The sequence below is a fragment of the Rhinolophus sinicus genome, linkage group LG03 (genome assembly GCF_036562045.2).
Source record: "Rhinolophus sinicus isolate RSC01 linkage group LG03, ASM3656204v1, whole genome shotgun sequence".
Taxonomy (NCBI): Eukaryota; Metazoa; Chordata; class Mammalia; order Chiroptera; family Rhinolophidae; genus Rhinolophus; species Rhinolophus sinicus.
The window spans coordinates 67,280,185-67,289,679 of NC_133753.1; the positions used below are offsets into that span (position 1 = coordinate 67,280,185).

At 35.8% G+C, this 9,495-nt stretch overlaps 1 long non-coding RNA gene across 3 annotated transcripts in view; it reads left to right on the top strand.

The window, feature by feature from the left end:
- The window catches only part of LOC141570601 (uncharacterized), a 685,104-nt gene that overhangs the window by 652,782 nt on the left and 22,827 nt on the right, over window positions 1-9,495 (top strand). The gene's annotated exons all lie outside the window — the stretch shown is intronic.

Genomic DNA, 9,495 nt, shown 5'->3' on the forward strand with positions numbered 1-9,495 from the left:
TGGGGTCAGACACCCTAAGGTTTCCATCCCTTCCTATTTGTATGACATTCACTAAGTCCCTGAGGCAATCCAAGTCTGTGTCCTCATCTGGAAAACAGATATGATGAAACTTGCCTTATATGATTGTTGTGATATTTAAATGAAAATTGATTAATGTAAATTTCATATTCTAAGCACTGAGTAATTGGTAACTGTTTATTAATAAATTAAATGCTCAGAATTTGTCACCCCTTATTAAAACAAACAAACAAAATACCCGAACACTCTACACTATTACCTAACATAAACCTTTGGTTTCTAACACCTACCATCCTACATCTCTCTATTTACTTTATTCTCCTATCCAAGAACACACATACCCTTCTCTTATTTTCTAATTCAAAGCCTGTGTATGTATCCTTCCAGACCCAGCTGAGATCTCACCAACTCTTTTGAGTTTTTCAGATTTTTCATCATCTGTGGCTGAGTCCATCCTCTGAAGGTCTGTAGCAGCACTGCCCACTAAAAATATAAGGTGTGCCACATTAGTCATTTAAAATTTTCTATAGCCAGGTTAAAAAAAAACTAAAAAGAATTAAATCCAAGTGAAATTAATTTTACCTAATATATACAAAACATTGCTTCAACATGTAATCAGCATGTTTTAATTATTAATGAGGTAGTTTACATTCCCTTTGTCATACTACATCTTCAAAATTCAGGGTAAGTTTTGTACTTATGACACTTTGAATTCATAATAACCATGTTTCAAGTGCTTGCTCCCATACTGGATAGCACACGTCTGTAGCATGACTGGTCTATACCATACTATTTAATGTATATTATAGAGTGCCATTATGTTTGCTGGTGTTTCCTATGTGTCAGTCCTTTCCCAGATAGTCCCCAGGCTCTTTGAAGAAGGGAACTCCTCTTAGAGTTCTGTATCTCTGGGATGCAGAGTTCAGACACTGTGGTCATTCAGTCAAGATTTGCTGATCAACAGTTTGGATGCATTTAGCAATCCTCGAAGGAAAACTTCAACAGACAGTGTGATTTCCTTCTTCTTGTCCTACTTTTATCACTCTGTAAGTGTTGTTTATCTCTGGGTGTAAATTCTCAGAGTACGTGGAATAATGCCATTTACAGGCTGGTGTTAATAAATCTGCTCTGGCATTATTGTGAATAATGCAAGAGGCAAAAACAAGATGGAGTATTGCTTGTGGTAATGCTTTGCTTATGGATTAAACAATCACAGGCTTCTAGGTATATATTGAGAGCAATCTAATCTCACCACCACACCAAAAAGTAGGGCTCCAATTTTTTAAGTGATTACTTACCAGTGATCAAAAAACAGTAGTTTACTTTTTATTTGCAACTCTGCTAGGGAAGTAGACGCTGCTTTCAGACCCAGTAGCATACCACTAGTGTGCTACACGATACTCAGGTCTTTCCACACACTTTTGAACTATGCCATGGTAAAGAATTTGTCACATCTTTAGCTTGGTGATTTTTAAAAATTCAGATAAGAACCAAGTTATACAGTACAAATACAAAGGACTTTCAGACCACATAAACCCACATTGCAATAATACTACAGATTCAGGTGGAAGCTGGATTTCCCACCATAGTCTTTGTTTATTGTAAGCGTGTAAGAAAACACCGTTTATAGTATGGAAAATTTCCAAGTTATGATGAAAGGAGAAGAGATTTTTAAAAGGTATGACTCATCCATCCAATGAATCATTAAATATCCTAGAAAAGGGTATTTTGTCATTTTATAGTTATATTGACTTAAAAAAAAAAACCTTTAAACTATGTCCTGATTATTTGGTTGACAACAGTCAATACTTTCCATATTATATTACATTATTTGACTGAAAATGTGTGTTGTCTTATTTATTTTTCTATATGTAATAAACATAAAGCAACGTAGAACATTCGATAAAACTTACTGACATCTGCTCTCAGGTTGAAAAAACTGTCTCTCAAACATATCCCACAAAATATGTTCACAGGCACAACAACTAAAGGCAACTTTAATTACTTCTTAATGTTGGAGCATCTCATTTGACTTTCTAATTTTCAGCTTTCCATATCAAAATCCTCACAAAGGGCCTGAGCAAATTCCATTGTCTCCATCAAGCCTTCCTAAACAGAGACTCCCCTTTCTTCTCTGAATTCCTTTAGCATCTTCTGTATGGACACAAACTGGGTACTTATTGTAATCTTCAACTCATTATGGTTCTTTCTCCACATGCCTATAGCCAGGATCTATAATACACTTACAAGCTTCTTGAAGTTATAAGCCATGTCTTACTCATCTCCTGTAGCTCTCAGCAGAGCCATAGATAGAATCAACATTCAATAAATGTGTTAGAAATCATGGTGATTTGGGTCATGATTTACAGGAAACGCAATTCAGCAGACCAGCGACATGTTATAGCAATGTCAGCCATTATGAATCCACAGTAACATTTTTTATATTTTTTATTCCATCCCATTCCTTTGCTGTCTTTTTAAATAAAAGTGCTTAGTGTTTCCTCAGCATTTTTCTTTCAAAAACTCAACTTGAATTTATTTTTTAAAAATTAAAAACCTGAAAAGTATAATTACATTCTAGGGAGAAAAGCTTTTTCTCCCTCACAGTTATATTATAGATGTTATTTAGTGTCTAACCATAGTTAAGATGTCAGTTTACAAATACGTATCTACTGTGGGGGTTTTTTTCCAAATTTTCTAAGACCCTAAAATCTAAATGTGTTTATTGGATTCATTTAAAATATGGTTGCCACTCAACCATTTTGGAGAAAGTGTATACATAAGACATAACATTTAAACTAAACCCAGAAGTTAATAAAACTCTCTATAAATAAGAAAAACAGACTCCAAATAAGAAGTATGAAAACCACAGGAAGTTAATGTGTAGCACAAAGTTGTGTGGCCTCCTGGACACTCTGCCCAGTGGATTCAGCCGTAAGAAAAAGAAGCGTGTGAAATGCACAGGGGGAAACGCAAGGGTGTGGGCTTACTGATGCCAGACTCCAGAAGTGGCTCAAGAGTAAGAGGCCATTGATGAGAAGAAGGTTTGGATTAACTATGGCCTCGAAATTACCCCTGGAAAGTGAGTAGCACTCAGTGGTGAGAGGTGCATTAACCTCTTCAGACCACTAGGGTTCAAAGTGTTCTGTAAGGGGTAATTTATTAAATGGGGCCTAATTGCTTGGTAATGTACCTTCCAAAAGTCACTTCTCTATGCTATGATTAGGCCTGGGATTTGCCAAGTGCTGTCATTCTCTTTGTAACTTCATAATGGAACTCTAGGATGTGGGAAGCTAATCCACTGGAGAGCTATATATTTAATCGGGGTTCAGAGTCCTACCAACAAAGCCAGGCAAACTTTCATTTAACGCTCCAGTGTGAACACAGAGATGCAAAATTGATACACCTTTTAGTAAAATATGGGTTTTACTAAATACATATGTACGTTTTAATAGAATATGGATAACTGGTTTTATCTTGAAAAGAGACACATTTTTAAGATTTGTGAATTTGGTCACTTCACTAAATTCTTTCTTACAAGTATAAAAATAATCATGCTTCTTGTTTTCGCCATCTACAAGCCCATTTTCTTTTGGCCTCTTTGTTTCGTACGAAGGCCAATCAACGTGACTTCTTATTGGGTTCCAACACAAAACAGCGTCCATTCTATCAGTCATCCATTTGGTACTGGCTTTGTTAATTAGCAAGGCCAGCAGAGGGAGTGCAAGAGCATTGTTACAAAAAACAAAATAAAAAGTTTGTACATGGTAATAACAATTAGAAGTACAAAAGATTATAGTACAGCAAAAGCTACATATGGAAGTAGCCTTGCTAATATCATACAGGCCATAAGCTAGAACCGAAGAGGCAGGACTTCTAGTCACTGCCATAGTCTTGTAATATTCATGAACTCACCGAATACAGTTGTGCCTCAGTTTTTCAGACTTGAAAATGGCTATCACAGTAGCTTTCAGATAAAAAGGGTTTATCCTCCATAAGAAAGGGTGATTATTTAAAGATTGTGAATTATTGTCACAAGAAAGAAGTTGATGTCATTTCTGTCTTTCAGAGCTCTGGGTGATTTCTTAGATTTGACCATGAGTGAAAAACAGGTAGGTAGTGTCCCCTTCTGCCCTCAGAACCGCCGTTTGATTACATCATGGAGTTAGACACATATCTTTTTAACATGAACAAATAAAAATGATTAGGCTACAAAGTAGCATGGGGAAGGCTTTGAATCCAAGGAAATTATGTATTCTAATCCCATACTTCGTTTTACAATTCCTATTTCAGACCATTTAAAGGAGTTATACATTTTTCAAACATGTTTTCAGACTATTTGTTATGATGCAATCCTGTCTAAATCCATCACTTGGTGGTTTATGATTATTTAGAACCTCAGTTTCACCCATAGGGAAATGTGCTAAGGTTGTGTTTTCCAGAAGTCTTCAATAGCATTTCTTATGAGATAATATGAGTGGCCCTCATAACCACTTTTCCCCAAAGGGCATCTTTGGAAAAAGGATAACCAAAGCAGGGCAGGCTTTACACCATACAGAGCTAAATAAAATCTTTCTTTGTTTTAGAAGTTTGGAATAATCTCGAGGATAGTGCAACTTGCCTGGAAGTTTAGCAGGAAAGTAGTTTGGAAAGTAAATATTCAGTTCTGCTTTCTCCAGTAGATGTCACTTTCTGTACATAGGATATCAAGACATATAAGATGCACAGTACTCCTTACAATGATGGCAAAAAATAGCTTTGAGTTCCAGCCACATGTAAAAATTGTTAAGCTTGCATTGGTAAGTTATAGTGTTAGGAAACTTAAGTGTAAAGGCAAAAGAATGCCATTAATTAACCACCATACATATTTCTGTGTGTCCTTAGCAATGGCCATGAAGCATAACACGTGATATAATATTGCTAGTACCTTTCAACAGTTACAGAAAGCTAAGTATTATTCCATATCACAGCATTAAATTAATTTGCCAAAAACAAACATGGTTCCTGAGTAAATAACCAGTCATTAATAATACACTTCATACTTACCAAGAACCTAATTAAATATGAGTTCACTTAACTTATTATAATTTCAAGAGTTATTCTTCCTGGGTCCTCTATATCATTTCAATATTCACATCAGCTTCAGATGTCTAAGGAAAGAAAAATTTGGTTACCTAAAGTGTTTCACTATACAGCAAGAGACAGCAACATTAGAATGAGAAAGAAAGGAGAGAGAAAGAAAGAGAAAGAATTATAAACCTTAAATAACATTTTTATGACATCCACGTGTACAAGAATGAATATCAAATGATGGAAGAATATTAATAGTTAGAATTAGATTAATTCTTCCTAAAATACTTTCTAAAATGTTCTTTGCATTTCTAAACATAAGCCTCATTATGCTATTCTATTTGTATTCCAACACAGTAGAATTTTATATTTGGGTTGTTTTAATAGATGACTTTGAAATGACAGAGGAGAGTACATTTTTGTTTCTTATTGATCCAATCAAGATTTTGCTTGTAGCTACTATAACTTGAAATAATAGAAAAGGCTACAAAGGCTTTTTAAATTTTTGACATCTGGGTCACATCTGATTCAGTCATTGTATTGACAAATGTGATTTGATAATTGCTAAATTAAGCTCAATAGAAAATTAGTTAAACAACTACTTTTATTTTTAGATATTTCAAACAAAAGATATGAAATTTGGAAGCAACTAATGACAGGGTGCTAGAACAGAAATTTCCTAAGAAGGCAAAATGGGCTTTTGGCTTTTACAAAACAATGGACTCTATCTGGTCATCAAAATAAACAAATCCCAAATGGTCTCTTTGGGTTTTAAATATTTTGTGCAGAGAGTAAATGCAAAGAGCCCCATTCTTATCTGAGCTAGAGATTTCTTGACATGTTAACTGGGAAGTTCTGTTACCATTCTTGTGTATACTACTTGGTTCACACACAGAGATTATAGATAGGGTTTTGGGTAATAAAGGGATTTACAGGCTTTTTCACCTCTAGGCTACTGATTCCACTCCATTGCAGGTTGAAGAAACCTAAAGTCCTCAATATACCCGGGGCATGTAGTTTACTTTTAACTCAGCCTGAATTAGGATCCCACTTCATCAAAAACCTACGGCATTTTCCCAACTTCTTAGAGCAAATATAGTTGCCCAAAGAAAAACAAAGATCTAACTGGAAGAATAGAAACAAACACATCGTCAGGACTGAGGCAAATTCCTCAGGAAATAGTCCTCACTGGTATCCCCATTGAGCATTTCAAGAAGGGTATCAGTTTTCCACCGTTCCCGGTCTTATAGATGCTACTTTTGATCAATCAATAAATATTAATCTAGAATTCTGAAAGGAGAAGATGCATGGTAATTATCTTGAAAATGAAGACAACTGGTTGATAATCATGCAGCGGGATTCCTTTGCTTTTATTTGAGCTCCGGGAAATCCATGCAAATCACACACCCTACTGCCAGTCGTCAGCAGTCTTTTCCTGAGTTGGTGTTTTACATGGGCTGTTTACACAGCTAGTCCCACTCAGGCAAGAAGACTCTGGAAGAGGTGGAATTCCTTAGCAACCTACTTATGTCTTTTTCTGTTTTTATATTTCCCTTTTCCCTGTGGTATTGAATATCCTATTTACGTAATAGATTGGAACAGAAAATTCAGGACACTTTGAGAAACAGTCAATTGCTTAATTGCACAGCCCTAACATTTTAAATATAATGATTTCATTACCATTATTTGTACCATGTGTTGTGATTCTCGCCTATAAATAATTTTATCAAATATTAAATGAATTCAAAATAATATGTATAGCATACAGGTAAAATGCAAAAGTACGTAAATAAGGTAAGCATGTGTATCCTGTACCCAACTTAAGAAATGAAATGTACCAGTACCTTTGGAATCTTGAGCCCCCCCCCCCCAACCCGTTCCTCTTCCCTCCCTTTCTCCATAGATAACATCATCCTGACTTTGGTGTTAATCAGCCCTTTGCTTTTCTCTGTCTCTCTTTTTTAAATAATGTAAATACTTTGTAGGGATTTTGGGTGTTGACTATTTGTTTAGAAAAATACAATAAAACATTTGAGGAAATGGATGCACATAAACAATTTTGATCCGTTAAAAATGTTTATTCAATCAAGATGGTCTGTATTATTAGCATTCAATTACAAAAAAAATCAAAATTTTATGGAACATAAGAATGTTTTTACTTACATACATCACTTAAATCCTATACAGTGCTCTGCACATAAATTGCACTTTTGATAAATGATGTTTTCAAATCATATAGTAAAAAAGCTTTGGATTCCAGGAAGGATTTCGAAGTAAACATGTTATGTATCCTTTTCTGGAGGCTTAAAAAAGTTTTTTTTAACCTGTAAGTTTTGTATGATCCCTAACCCAGAGATAGGATCAAGGTCGAGATGACTGATGATTACACTTCCGAGTATATTATTAAGAAAAAGATTCCTCACATGACCTAGCCAGCCCATCAGCCCTGCCTCCAAGATCTGAAGATGAGCAAGTCTTAAAGGGAGAGGGGAGAGTATGGCCTCGGGGGTCCTCTGTGAGGAGGGACTGGAGAATAACAGAGAGAATGAGACCAGAGGCTCCCTGAGGCATCCTGCCCTCTCATCTTCCATCTCCTTTTCTCCTGCATTCCAATGTGGACTGCAGCCCCAGTCCACAAATACATAGCAGAATCTGATCGTCATTACCCAGCAGCAAAGTAGCTCCAAGTATGCACCTGCTGCTTTTTTCTTCTGCAAACATCTCCCCTGCGCACACAGGCACATCCCATCTTTGGATCTTGTATCAATACCACTGACTCTGGAGTTACCTTTCTACAATTTAAGAGGGGACATCCATTTAGCATTTAGGAGATTCTAAGTCAAAATTTACCAATAAGGTATACTTTGTGATCATTTAAAATAAAACATTAGATGATAACTTAGTTTTGTACTAAAGTTAGAATGTCCAACATTCACATATTTTATCAACAAAGGTATTTTTAATTGTTTAAAGGTATTAAGAAATATTCCAAGTCTAAACCAGAAAATAGGGAAAATGAGACATTTAAGGCATCAGTTGTCAGAATCGTAAGACCCTTGATAGATTGATTACCTAATGGCAAGTGTGACAAGTATGACAGCAGTTTTAGAAACCTTACCAGCTCAGTAAAAAATAAACATGACTATTACTAATGATTAAATTCTTTAACATTTTAGATAATCGTGATGGCAACAGAGAGTGTTGAATTTTAGTACCAACAGGTTGAAGTTTTGTGTGCTCATCTTTGTCACAATACCACTTACATACCATCTTTTCGGTACAGTTCAGAAATGTTTTAAATTTCTTATCCTTTAGTTTATCTTACTGCCACATTCACTCCCTCTTTTTTTCTTCTACTTCTTTTTCATTTTTCCACAGCCACCTTAAAACTACGAGTCTCTTTTGCTTGGACTGTTTTCCATGTCTTCGGAGTCTGCCCTTCAAACCATTTTCCATGGTATTACCAGACTATGCTTTTTAAACCAGAGTTTTCCTTCCTTTGCTTCTGTCTTGTTGAGTTCCGATTTTCCGTGGAAATAATACTAAACTCCTTTATGGCATTTAAGTAAGTCTTCTACCTAATTTTCCAGCCTTCTCCCCAACTACTGCAAAATCCATGCAAATTCTGTACCTAAAATGTAATAATTTTCAATGGTATGAAATTCGCTTCACTTACAATGTCCTACCTTGCCCCTGTCCCATTCTGTATTTTTGCCTGGAATCCTACTGCTCTCCCAGATCAGAGTACTGATTCTATGTGCAAGCTTTCACTTAATCCCAGATCCTTAGAGCTTCCAAAGCACGTTGGTCATGATCAGACTGCAGCATTAATCATGTACTGTCTCATATTTTAATAAAAAAGGGTATAGGTCATATTAACTTGTCTGCCCCTAGATGAGGTTTATGCATGACACGACCTTAAATGCAGAATACCACACAATCAGCACAGTATTCGTTGCATTGAACTGAATAGTTGAATATATGAGGTCTGACAATTACATTCAGGAACTTGTTGCAAAGGTGTTGCTAATCTTTTTTGATATCAGAGAGATTATTTGTTATGAATTTGCACCAACTGGGCAGTTAACCAAGTTTACTACTTGGAAGTGCTGAAAAGGCTGCATGAAAAAGTTAGACGACCTGAAATTTTTGCCAACAATTCATGGCTCTTGCATCACAACAATGCACCAGCTCACACGGCACTGTCTATGAGGGAGTTTTTAGCCAGTAAATAAATAACTGTATTGGAACACCCTCCCTACTCACCTGGTCTGGCCCCCAATGACTTCTTTCTTTACCCAAAGATAAAGGACATATTGAAAAGAAAATATTTTGATGACATTCAGGACATCAAGGGTAATACAACGACAGCTCTGATGGCCATTCCAGAAAAAGAGTTCCAAAATT